We start from the raw sequence: 26,704 nt of genomic DNA, 5'->3' as shown, positions 1-26,704 counted from the left end.
TGATGCGGCGGGTCACGTGACGTCACAAGAACCCTCTGCTTCATTTGACGCCGCACGAGGTAAGGAGTAGGGCGATCGGCAGAGAAGGCAGGGGGGGGCACAGCATAACAAGTTTGTGCGCCCCTGCACTAGGCTACACTTCTAATACTGGATTGTGTCACTTCTAAGTTCTTTCATGTTATATTATTGTACATAATGAGTATGATTTCTCACTCTTTTTAAAATGTATTAATTAATATTGACTACTACAGTAAATGCAAAACTTTTACCTAAGGCCTTTTAGCAACAAAGAAAATTGCATTTCCCAATTTAGAGCATATATATGTAGCCCTTTTTCTGAACCCTCCCAAAGGAACTACTGGTCACTGTACGACACCTGCGGCTCCAGGTGATCTGAGCCTCTGCTAACTGGGAGCCTGGGGTAACTATTCTAGCGCAGCGCCTCCACTTACCCAGGATCCCCGTGATGTGAGATTCCCCTGGGCAAGAAACACATACACACACGTGATGCAACCAACTTTACTGTAATAATGATAATGCACGGTAACCTTATCACTCTATAATGCAACGTAGCAATAATACATATCAATCACACACACGCAGCATATCCTAAAGCATAACCTTAGCAGCAATGCCTAACACCCTAATAGCTGGTACCGTCCTTATAACGGTAGTGGCTCAGCCACACTCCTAATGAGTACTGTCTCAGTCCCGCTATCACGTGCTCCACACCGTGTCCGTGTACGGTAATGTGTTGGTATAGGCTCAGTTCTTTAACCACTCGCTCAGTGTTCCTAAAGAGTTTAGCCTAAGGCGGGATCAGCGCCTGTTGACCGGTGTTGGTGCACTTGTTGTTATAGTACCTTCCGGTCACGGTGGTGACCAGTACCTCTTCGCAAAGGGTCAGATGAATCAGCGGTCTGCCTCCTGGGTCTCATTGTCCAGCCGTCTGGTCCCAGACGACTCGCCAGCAAGCCTGCTCCGCACGCTCGTCCCTTTGTCCCTAGCTGTCTACACAGTAAGGCTAAGGCCCCTGTCACGACGCTGTAATGCGCGCCCGCGCTTTTGGCTGCGCGTTCCGGCGATTCCCCGGTCTGCAGCTCACTGCAGGAGCAGAGACCGGGGGGGGCGTGGCGGAGGAGTGACGGGGGCGCGGCCATGACGTCACCCGGCAGGTTCGCCCTCATTGGCTGAACCGCCGGGGGGCGTGCCTAGCCGCTCGACGCGAGTTCCTGCTCTCAATTCTATTGAGAGAAAGTAGCTCTCGCGTGAGCGCTGCGGCCCCCCCACGCAGCGGGCCCGGCGCCATTGCGGGGAGGGCTCTCGTGAGCGCAGCGTCCGCCACAGCGGACGCTGTAGCAGGCAGCGGGGGCAAGGCCTATAGGGTGATGCTCGCTACCACTATGGGCGTCCCTGCAGCACAGCAACCTTTGGTGACTTCAGGGAACACTCCTAGGGGTCTACGGGGTAGCCTGTCCTATGCAGGTGGGTCACTGACCCCCTGCACCCACTCTACCTCTCCCTTCACCTCCCGGATCCCCTCTGACTAACTCAACCTAACACCTGCAGCAAACACATTGCACTCACACTGTACCTGCAGCAACCGTGCTGCACACACACACTGTGCTACTTGTCAGCGCACACAGCACTGACAGCTGTGACACTGACAAGACTACAAACTCCAAACACTGCTACGGGCAGGGTCCCTAACCTAGGGGCCGTCCCTCAGTTCTTACCCCATACCCTGGTGGGGATTGGGGCCTGCCTGGGATCTGGGGAACTACCTTACCTGGTGTAGGAGCCACTTGCTCCCTACACCCTTCCTTCCCCTTCCTGCTCCCAGCTCCAACTGCTGTCGCACTAAGCCCACGAAATGTATCAATGCTCCTCTAGTGAATCCTGGCCTCTCATTGGCCACTTGTGGACACCTGGTGCCTGCTTCTCTAGGCCTCATGGGACTTGTAGTCCCGTGGAGGCTGTCTTTGCATTGGGGCCGCGTGCGCACTTGCCCTGCGCATGCGCGAGTCCCCAATGGCCGCCGCAACCTCCTAGCTGTTCCCACGCATGCGCGATCACGGCGCATGCGCACTCATCGGCAATGCCGGCCCCCGCTAGCCGGGTGCGCCGCCGGGACTCCAGGGACTCGGAGCGCTCCCTGCTCCGGCCCCCACCTTCGCGAGCAGCCGGCAGGTCCGTCGCTGGCTCCGGCGGCACCCGCGACTGCTCGGCAATCACGGAGGGGGGTCTCTGGAGGCAAAATAAGTTCGGGGCTACATATACATACTGTATATAGTTAACAGTATGTTTTATGGTATCTGTTTGATCGGTGCACATTTTTCCATTTCCATTTTCTGCTCAGGTTTTGCTACTAATCTTCTTAGACTTACAGGTCTTAAGACAAAGCTGGATCAAAAATGACTCTAAAGCCCATATTCAGTGTTTTCTAAATAAAAGGTCAGTAATTTGGTGTACTTCATCAAATTCAATGAAAACAACTTTACGCCATTCAATATGCCATTCAATATGCATACAGTACCTATCAGAGCAAAATCTCAGCAAAGTGACTTCATAAAAGTTAATGAAAAAGTATTTGCTTCACATGGAACAATGATTAATGTTGAGTGACAACTACATTTTTTCAGTTACAGTCGAAAACATACTGTATGTTAAACAGTCTACAAAAAGCGTGCACTATTGCTACTGTACAGTGCCTTTTTAACAAAGTCGGGCCATTTGACACAGTTTGGAGAATACATGTGAGCATGAGAGAGTGTATGGAAGAGAGATTGAATATAAGAGAAAGAGGCAGAAGAGAGGTACATGTGAGAGAGGAGTACATTCGTGAGAATCGTAAGAAAGTAAAAGAGAGCGAAGTAGAAAGTGTATGAAAGAAAGGGAGGAGAGGTAGCCAACTTTGGAAAGGCAGAAGAGGAGGCCCATAACGCAACCATGTAAGACAGAAGATATAACTCCCCAGATAAACCTAGTTTGGCCTTGTTGGGCTGAATACATACGTGTGTGTGTGTGTGTAATTCTATATAATCCAAATTGGCTGCTTTGGAGCATATACAGTAGAATGCTTACATTGCATTTCCTATACCTGGTGTTTTCAAACTTTTCCATATTGTGGACCACTTCAATGTTAATAATTATTGGAGGACCACCGTATTTATACTTTGCACTGTTATCAATATATTTATATTACTCCTGTCTAATAATGTTCCATTTATGTCACAAAGCACTTATCCCAGCTGTATTGTTATATTCCCTGTATTGTAATTTGACTGTAATGTTATAAAAATTGTAATGCTTGCACGTACCAGACTGGTTTTATAAAAAAAATATATATACTGTATATATATATATACACATACACACACATACAGGTACAGTATATACTGTACATACATACATATAACATGTAAATGCAGCCCATCTCCAAGTGGCCCGTTATAAGTGACAGGACTACTGACCAACTGAAGTTTAAAAGGAAGTTCAAAAGAAGTGAAGAAGTGGACACTCCCAACTGGCCCTGATTCCTGCATTTGAACTACGCTGGAAAGGAGGATATCATCTATACCAGACTGCATCATTATTGCTGTGATGCTGCCTTTACCATTTATATTTGCTGTGACTTCACTTCTTCTCAAATTATGCACTTCTTATGTATGGGCCTCATGCAGTAAGCGCCGAAAAAGTGCTCTCGGCAGGGGTTCAATATCGGCATGATTTTGGCGATTTGCCCTCACAGTATTCAGAAAGGGGCGAATCACTGCGAAAGCCAAACACCGAGTAGCCGGTGGCGAGAAAGTCTGTCTTCCGATAACCTGGCGATACGCTGTCCCCTGCCGAAATGTGTCTGCAGCAGAGAGAGATCCGGCACTCTCTCTGCGCATACATCGGCAAAATAAAAAATCTTTCTAAATTTTTTTATTCATAGTGTAGATGTGCAGGGGGTCTCCGGAGCTGAACTGCATTGGTTTCAGGTCCGGGGACCCACTGCTTTTCGAGATACAGGCACATTTATTACGTGGGGGGGGGCCTGTGACGTCATAGAGCTGGTTCGCTCCCGTGAGTGCGAAAATCTATTATTTGAATAAGACCTACGCTTCTGCACGCTAGCGGAAGCGTGCGCGAGCCCCTGCTAAAGCCGCTCTCATTGCGGCTGCAGGGGCTCACTGAGAAGCGTCATCGCGCCTCAGCACGGGTCAGCGCCTAAGCCTTTCCTGCGTCCTCTGACACCACACAGCTATATTCCTTGCACTAAAAAACAGCCCTACAAATCATCCTCACACATACTCTTTCTATCCATGCTTCTCCTCCCAATCCTGGTCCCTGCCTTATTCCTACATGCGCTCGTCCTCGCCTGGCAATTGCAACCTCTACTCCTTCTGGTGTCAACCCCTCCAACCTCATACCCATCCCCTTCCACCCTCCCTCCTATCTCCCTTTCTCCTGTGCCCTTTGGAATGCTCGCTCCCTTTCTAACAAGTGCCTCTTTGAACATGACTTTTTTCTATCTCACTCTCTGCTCCTTTTTGCTATACTGTCCAGATCTTCTCTCCTTTCCCTGTCCATGTGGCGGTCATCTATCGCCCACCTACCTCTACTCATCCCCCTTCTGCCTTTCTCTCTCACTTTGAATCCTGGCTCTCTTTCTTTTTCTCCTCAGACTCCCCTGTTCTTCTCCTTGGGGACTTCAATTGCCACATTGATGACCCCTCTCTCCCTTGGGCTTCCCGCTTTCTCTCGCTAACCTCTTCTTTTGGCCTTCATTAGTGGACTGCAGCCAGCCCCCACAAGGATGGCCACTACTTAGACCTGGTTTTCACTAAAACCTTCTCTCTCTCCGATTTCTCTATTTCCCCTTTTCCTCTCACTGACCATCACCTCATCTCATTCTCTCTATCTCGCTTCTCCACTTCTCCACCTCCATCTAGCCCCCGGTACTGCAGAAACCTGTGCTCTATTCACTTACCTGACTTTGAGTCCACTTTACGCTCCTCCCTCTCCTCTCTCAGCTCTGCTACAGACCCTAGCAACCTGGTCAGGAACTACAACTCTGCCTTGTCCTCCTCTCTTGATCTACATGCCCCGCTTTCTCTCTGCCGCCCTCGCCCTTCTAACCCTAGACCCTGGCTAAATTCCCACACGCGCATGCTGCATTCCTCCACTCATTCCTCTGAACACCTCTGGAGGTAATCTCATACTCTCGCAGACTTCCTTCACTACAAATTTATGCTATCCTGTTTCAACTCTGCCCTCTCGCAAGCTAAACAAGCCTACTTTTCTTCACTAATCAACATGCACAAGTCTAACCCACGCCGACTGTTCTCTGTCTTTGATAATCTACTCAAACCACCCTCAGCTGCTTCTCCTTCCTCCATCTCCGCTCAGGACCTTGCTGACTATTTTAAGGAAAAGGTGGAATCCATACGTCAGAACATCCCCTCTGTTTCTTCCTCCCATCCTACACCTCTTCCTAACTCTCCTCCTGCCTTCCTTGACTCTTTTTCCACTGTCTCAGAGGAGGATGTGTCGCTGTTGATTGCTTCTTCTTCCTCTACCACTTGCTCTCTTGACCCCATTCCCTCCCATCTCCTAAAACCTCTTGGTCCTACTATAATCCCTACGCTCTGGAACCTTTCCATCCTTCATCAAACATGCAACAGTTATACCATTACTCAAAAACAGCAAGCTTGACCCTACCTGTCTTTCTAACTATCGACCTGTCTCCCTCCTGCCTTTTGCCTCTAAACTCCTTGAACGCCTTGTATTCTCTCGATTGCTCCATTTTCTCAACACCTATTCTCTCCTAGACCCTCTACAATCTGGCTTCCGCACTGCTCACCCCACGGAAACAGCACTCACTAAAATAACTGCCGACCTCCATGCTGCCAAAGACAGAGGTCATTACACTCTGCTCATATTACTCGACCTCTCTGCAGCATTTGACACCGTGGACCACCCTCTTCTCCTTCACATTCTCCATACTCTGCTAACACCTCCTCCTCTATTGATCTCTCTGTGGTGGTACCCCAGGGCTCTGTCCTGGGACCTCTTCTCTTTTCTCTGTACACACTCTCTCTAGGTGACCTAATAATATATTTTGGGTTTTAATATCACCTCTATGCTGACGACACACAAATGTACTTTTCAACACCCGACCTTACACCAGCTGTTCAAACCAAAGTTTCTGAATGTCTCTCTGCTATATCATCCTGGGTGGCCCGCCGCCGCCTTAAACTCAACATGGCTAAAACAGAGCTCCTCATACTTCCTCCCAAACCTGGCAATACTACCTCCTTCCACATTACTGTTGGAACTACGATCATTCACCTAGTAGCCCAAGCACGCTGTCTAGGGGTCACACTTGACTCCTCTCTCACATTCGCCCCTCACATTCAAAACATATCTATAACCTGTCGCTTTTTCCCCTGCAATATAACAAAGATACGCCCTTTCCTCTGTTGCTCGACTGCTAAAACTCTGACTCAGGCCCTCATTCTCTCCCGTCTTGATTACTGTAACCTCCTGCTGTCCGGCCTTCCTGCCTCTCACCTGTCTCCCCTACAATCTATCCTAAACGCTGCTGCCGGAATCACTCTACTCTTTCCTAGATCTGTCTCAGCATCTCCCCTCATGAAATCCCTCTCCTGGTTTCCGATCAAATCCTGCATCTCACACTCCATTCTGCTCCTCACTTTTAAAGCTTTACACTCTTCTGCCCCTCCTTACATCTCAGACCTAATTCCTCGTTATGCACCATCCCGACTCTTGCTTTCTTCTCAAGGCTTTCATCTTTCTACCCCCTTTGTATCTAAAGCCCTCTCCCGCCTTAAACTTTTTTCACTGACTGCCCCACACCTCTGGAATGCCCTTCCCCTCATTACCCGACTTGCACCCTCTCTATCCATCTTTAAGACCCACCTTAAGACACACTTGCTTAAAGAAGCATATGAATAGAACTGTGGATATTCTGAACACATGATACATAAAGTTTGGCCCCCCGCAGACGCACTTACCAGAACTCCCTCCTACTGTCTCTGTGCATTCTCCCTACCTACCAATTAGACTGTAAGCTCCTTGGAGCAGGGACTCCTCTTCCCTAATGTTACTTCTATGTCTGAAGCACTTATTCCCATGATCTGTTATTTATATTATCTGTTATTTGATTACCACATGTATTACTACTGTGAAGCGCTATGTACATTAATGGCGCTATATAAATAAAGACATACAATACACCCCCCTGCCTCCCAGCCCCAGCGTTCGCACCCCTTCTCCTATGACCCGGCGTCAAATGATGCCGCAGGTCATGTTACATCACGTCACGTGACCCCGAAGCGTCATTTGATGCCTCGTTGCCATGGTGACACGTTGCCAAAGACCTGGTTGGCAGCAGGTAAGGGATGCTACAGAGGCTTCATGCCTCCCCTGGCATTTAATTTAAATGCCTTGGGGAAGGGCGCGAAGCCTCGGTAACCACCGCGCCCCCTCAGAAAATCTTGCGCCCCCGCAGTTTACGCACCCCTTCAAAATGACTGGATCTTTTACCACAGGGACCACCGTTGAAAACCACTGGCCTATACATTACAGCCGTATTTTTTTGTTTGCTTTGTTCTTATTTTCTCAGTTTCACCAACCTAGTTTTATTTAGAGGTTTTACATTGAGATCAAATAGGGTAAAATAATATTTGTAGACTTGGTTGCTATAATTATCCAGCATTTTATCCGGTTTAAAATATCACTGCTGACATCACCAGAGAGAAGGCCACAGGAAAGGGAGATTAATGTGGAGTTGTTCTAATGAGGACAAATGAAATTCAATAGCTTAAAAATGGCACATTTTATTGTTCGGTTTATTTATAATCTGATAGTCTTTTTTGATAGAGGAGTTCTATGGTTAGAACCCAACTTTTCCATAGAGCTCAAATATCTTTACTACAGATATTGTTACCTTGAAATGCCAATATTTCCCCCTCTTTACTAAATAATTATTTTTACAACCAATACTTAATATAACATATTTGTTTATTTCTATGAATACTTATTTATGCAATGTTTAAGTTTTTTTTTTAACTTTGCATACATTACTAACATGTTGGTTATCTATATATCACCTTACAAAATAGATAGCACCTCAGACTTTAAGATTAACACCAGTCGCAGCAAAGGCGGCACCATAAGAGAGTCATCTTCATTCTCACTGCTCCTGTCCATCAAGCCAGTGTGGAGGAGGTTAATATTAGGAAAAAACAGACAGTGCTTCAAAGATCTGACAATCTCCTCCTCCCCGCTTGGTTGCCTTTTAGCTGTCTTCACTTCACCGAAGACTCTCTTAGGATTAACACCAGTCACAGCTCAATATGTGCAAGATAGAACTTCTCACCCACTAATGTCATCCCTACACCAACATTAACTATAAACATTAATGACCACTATAGCTCCAATACACCAAGATTGATACCAAAAACTACTTTTCAATTCCTCCCCCTCCTTCATTCCAAACATACATTCCCTCACCAAATCATGATAGTTCCACCTCTGCCATATTGGCAGAATGTGCCCCAGAGTAAACCAAAATCCTAATTGACTTCCTCATAATATTCAGCCTCTAGTATTGTAATCACCTTCTAGATTATCTTCCTCTCCCCCGTATGTGCCTCCTCATGGCCATTCTAAATGCTGCCACCAGACTTATGTATCCTTTTCTACCTCTCCTCTATGGAAGTCACTATACTGTCTGCTCCACCTGTTTCCTGGGGTTCCTGTACATCACCCACCCAATCCCATACCCAGGCCTGTATTGCACGGGTCATCTCTCCTGCTCTGTATGCCCTGTGCTTGGAGAAAACCTGCTGGTTCCAGCCATTGATATCCACTCTCTGTGTTCCAGTACTTAGCATATTGATCTGGCCAAAATGTATTCCATATTTGGCAAGCAAGTGCAAAGCAGAATTGGTACTGTAAGTGCCATTCAAATCTTACATGCATAAGATAACATGCTTTAGAACCAACTGCATAGTCAACAAGTTGTGGCGGCCCCAGATTCCCCCAGACTTTTGCAGACTACCTTAGGTGAGCCTGAGATACCACTGCCAGAAAAGTTTTATGGGAAACAGCATCTATTTAGAGCTTTCCTAAAAGCAATGCTGACTGGTTTCTCTGCCCATGAACTTATCCTACTTATAATGCAAGAGTGGGCCTCATCATAAGTCTTCTGTCTGGGTATGCTTGTCATGGGTCCTTCCACTTTTCAAGCAGTCAAGCCCCCCGTTACTACATCTGGAAGACTTTATTCAAGCAATCACTACTGTGTTTGTTTATCGAATTGACCTCAGACTGCAGAGTCTCCCTGCGGCAAGGCAGGCATACTGTGGCAAAGTATGCAGACAAATTCAGGAAGTGGATGTCTGATACTGACAAAGGAAGCAGTTCAGCGATTCCATTTCTGAGGCCTCAGTGAGAATATGTAAAAGATGAGTTGGCCAGAGCTGATCAGCCAGTTGAGCTTTGTCCACTGATAAAGCTCTGTGTAAAGATAGCTTGAGAATAGAGCTTGTCCCTTCCGGACCACAGACTCTCCGTTGACTACATCTGTCAGAACCCTAGTTGATGCAGCTAACAAGTCAAAGAGTCGAGGATCATAAGAAAAATTGAGAAGTCTTGGCAGTTTAAGAAAAGGTGTATAAAGCCTGATCATCACGTAAACCACAATAAGTCCTGCTCATCCAGTCAGTCTCATTTATTGCTTTCACTTAAACTGCAAGAGGGGACATGGACATTCCTGTTCTCCCTATACTTTACTCTAGAGCAGGGCTGCACAACTCCAGTCCTCGAGGGCCGCAAACAGTTCAGGTTTTCAGGATATCTTTACTTAAGCACAGCTGGCTCAATTAGTGGCTCAGTCATACTGAGCCACTAATTGAGCCAGCTGTGCTTAAGTAGGGAAATCCTGAAAACCTGAACTGTTTGCGGCCCTCGAGGACTGGAGTTGTGCAGCCCTGCTCTAGAGCATAGGGGAACCTTATAGATATCGACTTTTTTCGAGCCCAAGGCCTGCATTTTTCAGTTATTTTGGGCATGTCATAGCTGTCACGACACAATCCCCAGATTAATTGGAATACAAGACATCTAATTTTTTCTTCATTATGCACACAATTCTGCCTCCCTGAGACAGCATCTGTTAAAAGACAAATCCAAAAAGGCAACAATGACAAAGGTAAAAAATAAAACAGGGACAGTCATAGTCATGGCGATACGACAGAAGAGAATCCCTCATGGATGCACTCAACTTCCACAAAGTGAAAATAATAATTTTAGTTATAATGATAGCGAAACATAATGTGCTAAAACCTAATAGGCGCTTGAAAACAAAAGCTCTATAAAACAATACAAAGGATTAATTTACCTAGGTGTTCATGGTGTAACTGTTATAAAGACACCACAATAACTTCTAAATATTCCAATTAATCAAGGTACACTGGCGACACACTTTATTCGAGCTCGGCTAGTCCCACGAATTCGGGTATACCCGGGTGTATTGAGGTTTGTGACTGTTTTCTGCCCGAGTGCATTGAGGTATTTTCTAGGCAGGGATTGAAGCATTTTATTCCCACTGGCTGCAATACTGCACAGTATATATATATATACTGCATTACAATTCATGAATTTATGCCATCTGGTAGACACGCGAAGCATTGCAGCCTATTAAATCCTAATCATTATCATTTAACAGATCAGCCGCCCGTCAGCCAGGCATGAACCCAGGCTGGGAAGGCAAACACAACGGGGCTTGTCAGAGGTGAGGAGCGGCGCATTCCAGGTATCTGCCAGGTACAAACTGGGCATTTGCTCGAATAAAGTGTGTCGGTGCAGTAATACCGGACTGTAATTCCAATAAAGACAAAAGTGCATGAGGTAAGTATGGAAAAATATATTCAGAGTATAGACAGATATATTCTAACTGACACATAAGTAAATAAAAGTAGGCCCCGGGCATGATCCAGAATTGTAGGTATGTCCGATAGGCAAATATTCAACTGGTGATCCGCATTGTCACCATGTGGATGTCCAGTAAATGGGTGGCATGATCGGAGAGGCGTAAGTGATGTATATACAGCCCAGAATTCCTTATAAGTTTCGCACAATGATGGAGGGTTTCCTCTAATGAAGCACCATCGTTGTTCAAAACGTATGAGATCCCTCCGTCAACTTCACAACGCAAAGGATATCACGAGTAAGACATGCTTCCTCATCCCAACACTGATGTAACAACGTTGATGACATCCTTATCCTGTTGTGTACTAACAGTTTATACCAGTGTCCATAAATCCTTCAGTTGATATGGTCCTTGTGTCGTAGAAACTAAACAAAACAAACTACCAGTCAAATATTCAAAACTTATCAGGCACCCCAACTACAATTATAAAAGGAGACTTAGGAAAACCCATAGGATAGGTATAGAAAAGGGGACAAAAATGGAAGACAATATAAGATAATTAAAAGAAGAAAAGACAGGAAAGAAAGAACAAGTAAATGACAATAAATGTACACACCACTGCTGTACTAACTGAACTATTGTCTGCAGAGGAAGATAATGTACCTTAGTAAGTGTGAGCAATTCATCAACGTCCCAGACCTGTATTTAATTATATATCAGAACATTATGGAAGGCCAAATCATAAAGGAAAATACAGTAGAAAACAAATGAGAAAAATTAGATAAATAAAAAGTGAATATCATCATAAAATGATGATATTCACATTTTATTTATCTAATTTTTCTCATTTTTTTTCTACTGTATTTTAGAGTGTCCAAAAAACAATTTAGGCACAAACGATCATTCAGGCCAGTAACAGTTTTCAATTTAAATATCCATTCCTTCTTAGAAGCATAATACCCTTATCTATAGAATGTATTACTTGTTTTATGCCCATCAATCTTAAAGATGAAGCTGTGTGCATAGTTTTTTTACAATGCTGTATTAACACTGTTTGGCCCGTAACTTTTTTGATTATACAGTTCTCGTGGTGTTTCTGACAGAGTAGTCGTTCTGTAGCTAAGTACACATCTTCGCCTCTGCTTCTCAGCTACAGAACAGCCATTGATCTTGACCTCCTCCAACTTGTTTGTGCCATGACAGATGGACTCATATGCTTGTAAAAAATTTTTTTTCAAGGCTTAGGCAAATTAAAGGGACATCAAATCAAGTTCTACATTGCATGTGCATGCTGCGTGCCGTTGACGTCACCGCGAGGATGGAGCCTGGAGACGGGACCAGTACTTCCCCCAGTTCGTGGTCCGCACACGAAGTGAGGCCAACAGATGACACCTGCAGCACCGTGGGATGTGCCCAGGAGGAAGGGGCGACGGAGCACCCGATCACGAGTTGAAGTAAGTGAGCACCACGGACAGGATGATGCAGGCCATCACGGATCCTTACAGTATGCCCCCCCCCTTTCAGGGTTCTCCTCGTATCTGGATGTCCTGATTATTTGGAAGAGTGACCCCACTCCAGTACCTTTTTTCAATAGACAGGTTCAGTGAATAAGTGACCCTCTGGGACTTCGAGACCTTCAGGGATGTGGGACTGACTTTGTACAATATTCTCCAAGGCATCAAATGTGTTGGCGGAAATTACGCATGTAGAGGTGAGTATGGTCTCCTGATGATCCTCCATCTTGTCCTCCACCAGAAACTGACGGTAGAGTGCATCAGCCTTTACATTCTTCAAACGCGGTAAGTATGAAATAATAAAGTTGAAATGGGAAAAAAGGTAACCATCGAGCTTGTCGAGCCCCCAAGCGCCGAGCGCCTTCTATGTGTAGCAGTGTTTCCCTCCCCCCAATCGCAGATAGGGGCCATTACAGGGTATGTGGTGCTTATACCTGCTGGCAACAGGAGGGCCGAGTTATCCAGGATGACTTGGGGACACAGGAACAGGCTTCTGGGGTTCATACCCCACATAATACTTAGCAGTGCAGCACCTCCATCTGCCGTAGGCTCCAGGGAAATGGAGATGATCTCCCACAGTAGAACTGATTACCTCTCCCCCCAGTTAGATCACACACCAGGCCAGAGGTATATTGCAAACAGGAACGGTTTATTACTACGGTCTGCAGTAACACAACAGGTACTGTTCTCAGTAGTCTTCTGATGGATACAGTCTCTGTGATCAGCTATCACTGAAGATGGTCCCTGGACCGTCACTACAGTCCAAGGGCACCCACAGCCATCCTAGCTCTTCCCCACATCCCTAGCAGAGGCAGAGGTATTTGTCCACACTCACTCCTCCCGCAGGGAAGAGCACATGGGAAGGCCCCAATATCAGGCTCCCAGTCATCTGCGTAGTTTTCCAATTGGGAGGAGCGCTGTGATGCTCACGTGGATATGAAAAAGAAAAACAATAAAATAGTGCAGATGGTAAAAAATATATGTATGTGATCAAAGAAAGTCTCTGCAATGGTTGTACTCACAAGTGATAAAAATGAGATAAACGTATCAGAGACCCATCTCTCCCTGATAAAAGCCCTTGTCGTGGATGCCCTCTGGATGTAAGGTCTGGAAGCTTGTGATATATATAGTACGTATGGATACTCAAAATATCTCCCAAGGAATATGAAGAGAAAAGAGAGAGAGAACGCACAATGGTATGGTACAATCTAAATTGCATTGCACAATAATAGTGGTAAGAATATAGCACATTTAATACAAATGGTATGTTCGTGGGAGAGAACATCTGAAATTGGACGAGTGGTACTGGTATCTCCAAACGACGGAGTACTTCCGCATGCGTCACGTGTGCCCGCGTCACATCCTCTGATGTCTCAGGTAAAGGCGGAAGAGGCTGTCTTGCATGTCAGTCTCCGTGGTTATGCCAGCACTTCTTTCCGGTATTCTCCCCAGCTCTGTCCCCTCCAACACTCAATCGATTCAACACGTTTTGCTACAGCTTCTTCAGGAATCGGAATCTGACCTGCTTTCCTCAGAGGGAAGGAACAACCCTCACTTTAGGGCGGTCCTGCCCTTAAGTACAGCCAGAAGGCGGGCACCCCATTGTCCCACCTACAACAGGGTGTACCTCCTGGTGCTTTCACTCAAGTTCAGTACCAAAAGTGAAGGGGAAAACCCCATACCAACTACTGGCAAGCCTGTTATTACCAGGGTTTACTGCCAGCCCATTGGATAGAATAGTAGCCAGGGGTACCCCGCTACATATGTAAAGCAGATTTTTGTGATCCGTCAAGATAGTAATTGGGTTCTCTGTGCCCTCTAGGAGATGTCTCCACTCTTCTAAAGATAGAGGGTTTTAACCCCTTGCTCCCCCTTTTTTCTGTTTCTCATACTGCACCAAGGGTCTTGGATGGTCCCTCTTTGGGGTTGAAGCAGAAGGGATATTTAGGGATATTCATCTCTCAATATCTAGAGGGACCGTATGTATCAGTAACATTGTTTGTTCTAATTTATTGCAATAATTTTATTTCAATTCAGATCTTTTACTATTGGGTAAGTGCCTGGTTTTCTGTTCTTTATCCACTCTTCTAAAGCCAACTTGATGGCTAGGAGTTCCCAGTTATCTACATCCTAGTTCTCCTTGGCGGACGAGAACTTATTTGGAAAAAAAAGCACATGGATGGAGTCTGGCACGAGGAGTCTTTCTCTGAGACAAAATATCTCCGGCCCGATGTCAGACGCGTCTACTTCTAAGGTAAAAGGCAAGTTGGGGTCCGGGTGTATGAGGATAGATGTAGAGACAAACGCAGTCTTCAGGCTTGAATAGCGGCATCAGACCATGAGGCGGGATCTGCATCTTTCTCTGTGAGAGCCGTAATGGGTGCTACCGCAGAGGAGAAATTCTGGATGAATCTGCGGTAGTAATTCACGAATCGTAGGAAGCGTTGTACGGCTTTTAATGTTGTGGGATGGGGCCAATCCAGAACCGCTTTCACCTTAGCTGGATCCATGGTCAGACCGGTGTCAGAGATTATGTATCCCAAGAAGACCATAGAATGGGGACCAGCGGGGGACCCCCAGACACCCGCGGGGGCCGCAGAACACCAGTGGGGACCACTTGGAGGCCCACTGACACCTGCATGGACCCCCTGAGGGCCCCCGAACACCCACGGGACCACTCGAGGACCCACGCCGGCCTATAGTAACATTCCTGTGCTTAAAAAATATATATATATATATTTTTTTTATGTATGTTAGGGGGGCATAGGTGTTGCTGGGGGCACAGGGTGTGGGGGGTAGTACATATTGCAATGTTTATTGGGGGAAATTGCCCCCACTAAAGCTGCTATTGTGCATTAACCCCTTCATTGCCTTAGCGGATAGCCGTTAAGGTAATGAAGCTGCTTTAATGTCATTTTTTTTAAATAGTGTGCAGGAGCAGGGGATCCCCTGAGCTGAACCGCTTTGATTTATGCCTCAAGGACCCCCTGCTTCTCGAGTTACAGGCCCTGGTATGGGGCATCGGCTGCCAGACTCAATTTTTAAATCATCCGCGTCACGTAACACGGAACATTTAAATAATGAAAGAGATACCGGAACCCCATATCTGGGCCTGTAACTCGGGAAGCACGGGGTCCCCGAGACTGAAATCACTGCGGTTTATCTCAGGAGACCCCCTGCTCCCGCACACTATTAATAAAAATAGCCGCTACGGTAATGAATTATTTTTTATTGTTATGTGTTTTTTGATACTAGCGTACATGACCAGGGGGTCTCCTGAGCGCCTGAACCGCATTGGTTCCAGCCTCGTGGACCCCCCACTTCATGAGATACAGGCCCCGTTATGGGGTGCCGGTATCCCCCTGCAGGATTTAAATCCCCCGGTCACGTGATGCGGGAGATTTAAAAGCATGGAGACGCAACGTCTCCATGCAGCTCTTACAGACTGCTTTTTTTCTATCAGCTATCGTGCTGTAGAATTCCCAGCACGATAGCAGGGAGATAAAAAGCAAGTTTAAGGAATTTTCAATATGACTTTTGGTGAGTTTCTGCATTTATTTCAGTTTCTATATTTTTTTCCCCTTTGACGTACACTATTTTGTCTTGAGATTTTATCTTACGTGAACCAGAACAGAAAGGGAAAATGAATTGCTTCTCCAATGTGCTGCAATTTATGTTACATTCAAATTCTAACTTCATCCTCTCTAGATGGACTCCCCTAAAACATCTCGATATAATACATTTATCCCTCCATCATGTGTAGCATTAGTTCCGGATCAGGCATATTGTGTTACAGTACTGCACACTCTCACAGTAACCAGAGTGATCACAAAGCTCCACAGTGAGTATCCCCCTTCCCGTTCATAAAATACCTCAATACTCCCATTGTCTGATAACCGGTTCCTTATCTCCAGTGGGACTTACAATTTTTTATTTACCATAACCATATTACTAAGAAGGTTCCGTTTTAGAACACCCGAGAGTGAGAGAAAAAACTAATAAACACCATACTGTGATTGGAGACTATAATTATCATATAATATACCAATAACTATACATTTCCGCAAGTACAGTAGATAGAAATTCTACAATGGTGCAAAATAAGTGCAAGTTTGTCCTTCCCGCGTCACAATGATAAGCAAGGACAGAATATGTGCTGATCGGCATTTGCTCAATAGAAAGAATGAGGCTTGCTTCCTGTATTTCACATATTTCAGAGCTGCACACATGGAGTCAGTGTAAAAATGCAGATTCACTTTAGGATCAGAAGGGGTCAAAATAAATTGATTTTATTTTTGTGATTCATTTTTGGCTTAGTTTTAATCTATGAAAACATCATCCTTTGTGTTTTGGTAAATGTTCAAAATTGAGTCCTTAAACATTATTTGGATGAGCTCTGCATGTAAAAAAAAAAAACCAGTACATTTCTTTTATTGTCATTGTTTCATCCTCTACTTAATCCCCATGTCAAGGTAGATTGAATGTTGTTAGCAGGTGTTGTACCTACAGTATATATTTTTACTCTCTGTACCTAATAAAACCACCTATAGCTATTGTACCATAATTATGTCTGTGCGAGAGCTGAAAAGTGCTTCAATGCCTTTGGTTGAAACCGTGAGAATTACAACAGCTTGAAGTTCACTGACTGATTTGATAAGAGATCAATGTGTTGTAGGGAATCACCACTTCTACTTAACGTGTAAATAAGTATATGTACAAATAATTCTGGAAATATAAGTGTCCTATTAGTAAAATAATGTGTCTATAACTAATTGCATGTTATGGTGCCTTAATAGGAGGTACTTGATTGCAAGTTCCTATGCCCCACACTGATATTCGAAATAAAGTGTACACATTGTGCTAAGGCAAGATTGCACCTTTGTTAAGAGAAACTATTCACTGTTAGTTCTGAAACTGTCCTGGAACAGGATTGTTTATTTCTCTGTATTTTTCCTGCTCTCAGGCTGCCACCCCTCCCCAGCTAAAGTTGCATATTTTCCCTGCTCTGAAGCAGCCAGAGCTGTGTATATTGCAACATAGTTGTTACAAGTGTAACGGGTATTCCCCCCCCCCCCCCAATCGCCGATATATTGTGGGTGCAAGGAACATACGGTGTTACCAGGTGTGTGGTGCGTTACCTGTTGGCTCACAGGAGGGCTGAGCTTCCGCCAAGGGGAACCTGGGGCAATTATAAGATACTATGAGTAACCACTTACTCGGTGCAGCGCCTCCACCTGCGATGGCTCCCACCAGAGGGGGAGTAGTTCCTCGCAGGACAAATACAATAATCACATACACTGTATGTATAATAACCAATGTCTTTTACTAACATGCAAAGCAAACAGGTGATATCAATACCACCATAACAGGTGTCCCTCTCTAGAGGAGACACTAACTCCTGCGTCGCGCAGGACGCTTCCCCATCACCAGGTGATCCCACCCAGTGTCCACAGAAACTCCACCCAATGTCCCGCACTCTTGCAGAGAGAGGCAATGGGTGACTGCGCAGTCACTATTATACTAAGGGCCCGTTGGTGCACTTGTATATGTATAGTACCTGCCGAGCAATCTGGTGCTCGGAGCAGCAACAGCTTCGCAAAGGATCAGTCGTTCTGGGATCCCGTCTGATCCTGTCCGATGAATCCTTGCTTGGGGTCCCCCAGGGGCGATCCCACCCTGGAGATAGTCTCTGGTCTCTGGGTACCAACTTGAGCCCAAGTTGTCTCTCGTGGAGCGCAGCAGCCGCTGTGTCCCTGTCTATCACTGGCACTACGTGACACGGTCCCTAACCTAGGGCCTGTCCCTGTAGAACCACAAGCTGGGGAATGAGGACCTACCTGGGACCTTAGGGGTTAAGGCCTATCCCGTCCCCCTAGCGCTTCCCGGTCCTGATTCTACCTAACTACTAGCACTCGCAGCACTTTCAGTAACTTGCTACAACCTACTCGCTACCTGCAGCTAACGTACTGCACTAACACTGTGCCTGCCTGTCAGACCTCATGGCACTGACAGCCGTGACCCTGACAAGACAGCACACTTACACTAAGGGCCACGTCCCTATCTTGGGCCGTCCCTGATCAATTACCCACTAATCTGGTGGGGAGTTGGGGCCTACCTGGGGTGTGGGTACCTATCTGGGTGCAGGAGCTGCACTCGCTCCCCGCACCCTTCCTTCCCTCACAGCTCCCTGGCTCCAACTCACAAGCGTGCTGCAAGCCCGCGAAAATGTATCTTTCTCCCTGCCTGGAGATCCTAAGCCCTATTGGCTCCCTGGTGTCACGTGGGGCGCGCAGAGGCTCCTGGGACTCGTAGTCCCTACGTAAAGCCTTCCCTGGTAGGCTAGGGCTTCGCGGGCTATCTCCTGTCCTGCGCCTGCGCAAGCTATCTAGGGCTGCCTCAACCGTTCCCTGACTAGCCTCACGCTCGCGCGACTTCTCCCTAGCTCTAGGACCCTACCTGCGCATGCACGATCACTGCGCATGCGCGAGCCACCATTCAATGGCGGCGCCTTCACCGCCCGGCTCCGGGAGCGCCGGGAGCCCTGTGACGCCCCGGCAACCCCCAAGCCGGACTGCCCTCACCCCTGCGATCGGCGCGCGGGGCCGCCCTGGAACTCGGCGGTACCCGCGATCGTGCCAGAGGTGAGGGGAGTGCTGACAGGCAGGGGAGACCTGGCTACACAAGTAATTCCCTTTTACACAGCCTCTCGTCAGTTGCCTTGGCAACCTACCAATACTCACAGTGGAGATTGGTTTAGCCCTCTCCCATGTTTATCTGTATATTGTTATGCCCTTTAGCCTGTTCCTGTCTGACAGGAAAGTGTGCTCATTCTTTCCCAACAAGCAGCCAAAGTGAGTGTAGACACTTCTTCCACTGCTCCCTCAGAAAAGGAAATCCTTTTTCCTTCCCCTCAGAGAAACACTTCCCCATAGCAGAACACATTCCTCTCATTCCTCTTCATTATTCTCCTGACAAGAGAAATCTGCTAGCATAATCCACATATAGAACTTGTATATTTCTGTTGACTCCCCTCAATAAAGTTGAAGAAAATAGAAGGACTTTGTGCCTCAAAGTTGAAGAAAATAGAACGACTTTGTGTGCTTTAAAAGGGGACGATTTAAGCTACATGGCCTTACTCACATGCTACATATGAGCCTGTGTCCAGAATAGAAACGACCCCTATACCCCCTAACATACATAAATGTTTTTTTTTTATGCACAGGAATGATACTAGTCCCCGTGGGTGTCCAGGGACCCTCGGGTGGTCCCCGCAGGTGTCCGGGGGTCCCCACTGGCCTGCGGTACCAATCCTATGCCCCCCAAAAAACAACATCCAATACTTTTAAATAAATACACAATCCCTCACCCCCTCCCCCAGAACAGATACAGTACAGTAATGGGTAATAGTGCATTTGCCCATTTAAAATAAAAAATATTAACAAACAGAAATAAAGTAAATAAAACTTGCACTCACCCCTGCCAGGCTGCCATGATGAAGGCTGTCCTCATCCTCATCACCGTCCATGTCCTCCGTTGCCATAAACAATGCAATCAAAAATACAATCTAATGTCCCTAACCCTTTAATAACCTTAACGATTTAGTAACCGCTAGACTAATTAAGGGGTTAAACCACCATCCCCCACCCCACAATTTAGAGATGAAGAAAAATATTTTGGCTTTACCTGTGGCCCGTTGCTGTTTGGGATCGAGGATTGGTTAGAGAGCTTCCGGAGACCCCTGGAATCGGAGATTGAAGACATCTAAATGTAAGAAAAAATATTGAATGTACAGTATGTTATTTTTCTTTTATAGGTTTTTTCATTGTATTTTTATTCTTATTCAATTTTTTGGATTGCCCATTGATTGAAAATGTATATATGTATGCCCCTTTAGGGCTATACATACATACATACATACATACATGGTCAAGAAATGGTTATTTTGACAAATGCTTGCTTTTATGTATTTTAAATGTATTTTGGTACTTTGTTTTTTTCTTTTTAAAGCTTTTTTTTGTGTTTTAAATTTGTAAACTGGCATTTTTGTGGTGTTTTCAATTGATTATTTCAGGGGTGTTTTTGGTTATCGCTTTTTTTAATGCATTTTTTTTTTCAAATATTTTTATTTGGTAATCGGATTACAAACCACATCTATGCACATTTCAATAGAGAGATATACAATAAGATGCTTTCATGTACATACATGGAGAATTGCAAAATACAATTAATTGCTTTTCAGCACACCATATTGTATCATAAATCATTTCGTCTATTCAGAGGTAGGCGTGTCAATTTCGGTCGGGGGGTTCGGAGTTGTATCCATTAGCTCTATCAAGTTAATGTCCTTATAGAGAGGACAAGACAAGAAGGAGAGAGAGAAGATAAGAAAAAAGAAAAAAGGAACTGGAAGGAAGGAAAAAGGAAGAAGGGGGGGATGTATCAGCGGGGTAGTGATCCCACCCCCCGTCCCCCCACGCCCGCCACGGCCAACCCATCCGTCGGTAGGTATTATCCTTTCATCATTATTTTGAGATTCTACTTTTACTCATTAGCGAATTGTACTCAGGTTATCTTTTTAGTCGACTCATGGTCGGGTTGCGTTCTTAATAATTAAGATATGCTATTTGTATCTTTCCAGTACTGTGGTCCTCAGTTGTCAATCCTGTTTTGTTCAATTCACTGCTGTATCCATGGTTCCCACGTTCTATAAAATTCATCTGTTGATTGCTTTAGTAAAGCTGTCATTTTTTCCATTAGCATCACCTCATTTATTCTTCTCTCAACAGCCAGTCTGGATGGGGAAGGGGGGGGGGGGGGCAATGTTTTTCCAAGAGGCCACCACAGCGCATCTGGCTGCTATCAGTATAAATGATATTAAATCTCATAGGACGATCCACATCCTCCACTCCTGAAACATCAGAGGGTCAAGCGGGATGGACAATTCTGTCGTATCTTTAATAATTGTTTGGACTAGTGTCCAAAATTTCTGTATCGCTGGACATGTCCACCAAATATGCATCATACACCTTTTTGCCCTCCAGCACAGATCCGACACCAGAGGGTAGATTTGCTTCAGTCAGCTTGGTTGAGGTACCAATAGTAAAGAATCTTAGATGTCTTAGATGTCTTTGCGGCAAACTCCCTAATATCATCCCAATCATCTCAAAATCCACGTTTAAATCGGCCGCCCATTTAAGCATATAGTCATGATCGGGGGTGTTTACCGAGGCCTCAAGACCAGCATATATTTTTGTGATCAGGCCTTTTTGGTACACTCCTTTTTTACACAATAGTTCAAAACTTGAGAGAGAGGAAAATTCTAGTTTTGGCGAGATGTTTTGCAGGAAGTGCCTGATTTGAAGCTATTTAAACATATGGAGATCTGGTTCTTCGTATCTAGTCTTAAGCTCATGGAAACGAAGAAATTTCCCATTGTGTAACAAGTTAGCAATTGTCCTAATATTTTTTGTTTTAAATTGATCAAACTGTTTCGTTCCGCATGCCAGAGGGAAACTGGGGTTGTTAAAAGGTGGGGTGAGTTGTGACGTGGTAGATTTGAGATTGAATTTACTCTTGGACTTGGCCCAGATTTCCCAAGTACATCTCATCGGACCCAGCTCAAACCCCCTCACCTGTGGGTCTTTTTTGTCCGGGTCCCATAAGGTCGTTAGTAGAGAAGGTGTTCTGGTGTACTGGGTTTCTATAACCAACCAGCAATTTTAGGCTGGGTCAGCGTTCCAAACCACCACTTGTCGTAATTGTGCAGCTTGCTAATATTTTGAGATATCTGGAACTCCCATGCCCCCTCTTAATCTTGAGGTCAGCATAACTGACCTAGCGACTCTGGGTCTCTTGCCCTGCGAGACAAAGTGGAATATTCTATTTTGTATATTTTTTAGTTCGGATCCAGGTATCCAGACCGAGAGAGTCTGAAAGTGATAAAGTAACCTGGGGAGTATATTCATTTTTACTGGGACTATTCTCCCTATCCACGATATCTGGAGGCCGTGACACCGTGTCAAGTTTTTTTTTATTTTGTTAAATGTGGATCCGCTTATATCGCGGTGTGAGCGTGGCTCTTGTTTTTTAAAAGCTTAGCTGCATTTTTAATTTTTTTATTTATAAAGCTTTATTGCTAACTGGAAACAACACACACACGGACACACATGAATAAAGAGTGGAAGGTTCAAATCAGAAAAATATTGACTTCAATAACACAGCATGGTAGTAGAGTTTATCAGCTCTGAATAATACATCAGGCTCCATTTTACAACCCACAGCATCTAAAAAATGCAATAACCCCCATAAATGCCATGAATGCTCATTTAATAACAGAAGCTTCACATGCTATTTATATGATTTCCTAATTGTCCTATCAAACAGACTCTAAGGCAACAAGGACCACATATCTTTCAATGCCCAATGCTACAGTATAAGGGTTACATAATCAAAAAGAACTACAAGATCCAGAATGCACTGCTGTTTATATATAAAACTGGGATCTGTAGCCCAGTACAAATACACAAACCTGTCTTGAAAGCATTATAAAGGGGAAACCTTATAGGCAACATTAACCCCTGAGCTGCCAGAGGGGACTGCATCCCATTTCATGTTAATAAGTTAAGGTCCTCCTCCTAGTGGGCCAAAACTTGTTTAAAGTCAAAGGAAGCCCTGATAGAGACAGGAGATAAAATGGCACTTATCTATTTAAACAGGATGACCCAATGGTATGACCTGCTTAATGAGTACATTGAAATAATCCCTCTTGGAATACTGTCCCTAACCATGTGATGCCATGATAATCTCACTATGTTTGTAACACACACACACTCTCTTTTAGTGCAAGTGCTACTGCCGGCGCCTCCCCCTTCCCCCTCACACACAAAGATCTCCTACCTCTTGATTCTTCTGGGATGTTGCTGCTGCTGCCGGTGAGAGAGACACACACACACACACACACACTCTCCTCAGTGCTTTGTGCAAGTGCTAAGTGATGCTGCCGGCACCTCCCCCCTCCCACACAGATACACAGAGATCTGCTACCTCTCAATTCTTCTGGGATCTTGCTGCTGCTGCCGACGTCTCCCTCCGCCCCCCTCACACACACACTCCCCCTGCGGAATCCCTGATTGCAGCAGCCATTTTTATCCCCACAATCCCCGTTATAATGCGGTGGCAATATGTGGACCCCAACCACCGCTTTATAACGGGGTTCAGCTTCATTATTTTCCGGGTGTTATCTGAGGCCTGTCTACCCAACACAAAACCTACTTGATCAATATGGATCAATCTAGGTAGAATAGGGTTTAATCTATTCGCTAGAATTTTACTATATAGTTTCAGGTCAGAAAAAGTTGTACTCCCTCTGGCCCTGGTGCTGTGTTCTACAAATGTCCGTCAGAGAAAATTCCTTTATTATGTCCCTAAATTTCTTTGCTGTTTTTTTGACCTGGAGCTTGTGGGTCTGTCCTGGGGCAGAGGACTTATCTACCGGATTGAAAACCATATTTAAATCGCCCCTACGATAAGAGAGAATAGGAATTTGGGGTCAATCATTTCAAGGACTGATTTCAGAGATACTGTTTGTTTTCGTTTGGTGAGTATAAGTTGAGTAGGGCAATGGCCGAAACTGCAAGTGTACCATATATCAGCGGTGAGCAAACTGGGGGTGCAAGATTGTTCAGGTGGGCGCGGCGGTTGCAGAGGCCCCGCGCTCTTCCCCCAAGGCATTTAAATTAATGCCTGGGGATCACAACATCACTTACCTTCTCATCGGCGACGGGGACGGGAGATTCTTCTGGGGGGGGCGTGGGTGGTTGCAGAGGCCCCACACTCTTCCTCCAGGCATTTGGCATGGCAACGTGACATCATGTGACCCCGCTGCTTTATTTGGCACCGGAGAGGAGGTAAGGGGGAGGGGGGGGGGCGGGGGGTGAGCAGGGAGGGAAACAGGAAGGGGGGCACACGCTGAAAAGATTGCGCACCGCTGGCTTATATTCTAAGAAATCTACCCTCTGGGTTGGTAACCACCTTTTCCAGACAGAAAGTGAGTTTTTACAGTGCGATTCACTTATCACTGCTTTGTGAATCACACTGACTGGCAAAAAACGTCGGGTTTGCCAATTTTTGCCTGTTCGGACGACTTTTTTTATCACGGATTTTTTTTGGTGATAAAAAAGTGCAATACTGTACTGTTATCACTGCTTTGTGAATCGCGCAACAGGCATTATCGCACTTAAAGGGTGTTTATCACACTTAAAAGCAGTTATCACTGCTTAGTGAATCGCCACCAAAGTCTTTACTCACTGAGCCGCTTCTTCTCCCTTTCTCCTCAGTGCCAAGGGAGCTGAGACATTGTTGGCATGGATGGTACCTTCTCCCCACTCCCTCAGCTGCTGAGTGACAGTGCACTGATAAATACTGCACTGTCCCTCTTCTCCTGTGTAAGGACACACACACACACACCAAAGTTTTGTCCAGTTTTTATTTTTTATGTTAGGAATAGTAATTCTCAAATAAAAAACGTATATTTGAAACTATGAAGACATGAAATGCAAATATATCTCACGTTGAAACACCAAATTAAATACTGCACATTTTAACCAATATTTGCATTTTTTGACTGTGCAAAACTCGAATACTTTGCTAATTCTCAAATTTCTTTAAAAAAATTACAGGAATTTCTGAGAAGTGAGCAGGAAGTGGGTTAAATAGCTGTTATATACTGTAGCACTGACAGCTAAATATACAGTGCATAATTATGTTGTTTTCTTAATAATGGTATAATGGGGTCATGAAATGTACTAATATATGTTTTGCATCTTCATGCCCATCCAATCCATTAAGTAATAAAGCATCTGTAAACAAGCTTGACAAAAGGATATTACAGCACTTAATGTAATACAGCACTTAATGTAATATTAATGTCTATTAGTATAACGACACTATCAGAATAAAGTTCTCTGTGAGTAAGTATATACTTATAGAAAGTTAATTAAATGTATAAATGTGTACTAACAAATGAATGGTTTCTCTGTAACAGACTTATATACAGTAGATATTTTCCATGGAATCTTTAATATTACTATATCTTAGAAATCCAGCCAGAAATAATATCTGGTTGACCCATCTAAGTTTGTATGGTTGTGTGCAGATTAAAACCTACAGTCCTGAAATCCCAATTGTGAAAAAGGTTTTATTTAATGTTTACTACACTAGGAAACAATCAGATAACTTATCCCTTTGCACATGATGCACTGAGCCTGTAGAGTTTCTGAGCAATCTGTGAGCTATTGTATGGCACAAAAAGCCACTTCCCTCGCAAACTACATCAGCACAAACGACACATTCTTGAATCACTATTTGTAGGTTAAAAAAAAATTGAAGTACTGTAAGTATTCTTCCTAAATTGAAGAACTACAGCAAAATGTGTAATAATTTATAATGCAATTAAGCTTAGAACCAAATTGAGTTAAATATATGGACATGAGTATGTTACAGAGTCCCTATTGTCTTTATTTCTGGTTTCTTTATAGTTGTGGCATAACAAGTTGAAGCAGCATCTCTGCTTCCTTATTCTGCGTCCATGGTATGCCTCAAGGCAGTGATCGCGTCAATGCTGCGTGCGTGCGGGCGCGCGGAGGCAGGAGTGGGCGCGCGATGCGCGAGAAATCAGTTAAAACTGGTTTATCGCGTGATAGGGCGGTCACGTGAGCGGTTCGCCCAATGAGGGCGAACCAGCTCCGTGACGTCACTGGGAACGCCCCCAGGAACGCCCCCCACGGCCCGAGGATTATGGCCAGGGAAAGCACCCACTTTCCCTCAGCCTCTGCACGCCTGCACTCTCTATGAACGCAGCCTTATGATGTTAATACAGTATGCTTTAGCAGAAAAGTACCCTCCTGCCAAGGCTCCTGCTCAATACACTGTGAAGTTGCTGTTGGAGAATTTAGTTAATTTCAATGGCGCCAACCTCTGCGCCAGCACAGGGCATTCACAGCATACTCAATAGGGGCTTATTTTGAATGGAACTGGCAAATATATGTATGTGTAGTAAATGTGTAAATATCAAGCAATATGCACTGAAAGAACATTCTGGCAAATATATTGGAAAACACCTTATAGCCCATTGACTTGAGGGTGTCTTATGGAATAGCACTGCTGAATAAATATGGGTCTAATTCACAAATTGTAATAAGAATTCTGTGTACAATGGGTGCTATGTATAATAGACCCATGGCATGTG

The sequence above is a fragment of the Ascaphus truei genome, chromosome 4, assembly GCF_040206685.1.
Source record: "Ascaphus truei isolate aAscTru1 chromosome 4, aAscTru1.hap1, whole genome shotgun sequence".
In the NCBI taxonomy this organism is placed as follows: Eukaryota; Metazoa; Chordata; class Amphibia; order Anura; family Ascaphidae; genus Ascaphus; species Ascaphus truei.
The sequence above is the reverse complement of the archived record's forward strand: the minus strand, read 5'-3'. Positions refer to the sequence as shown.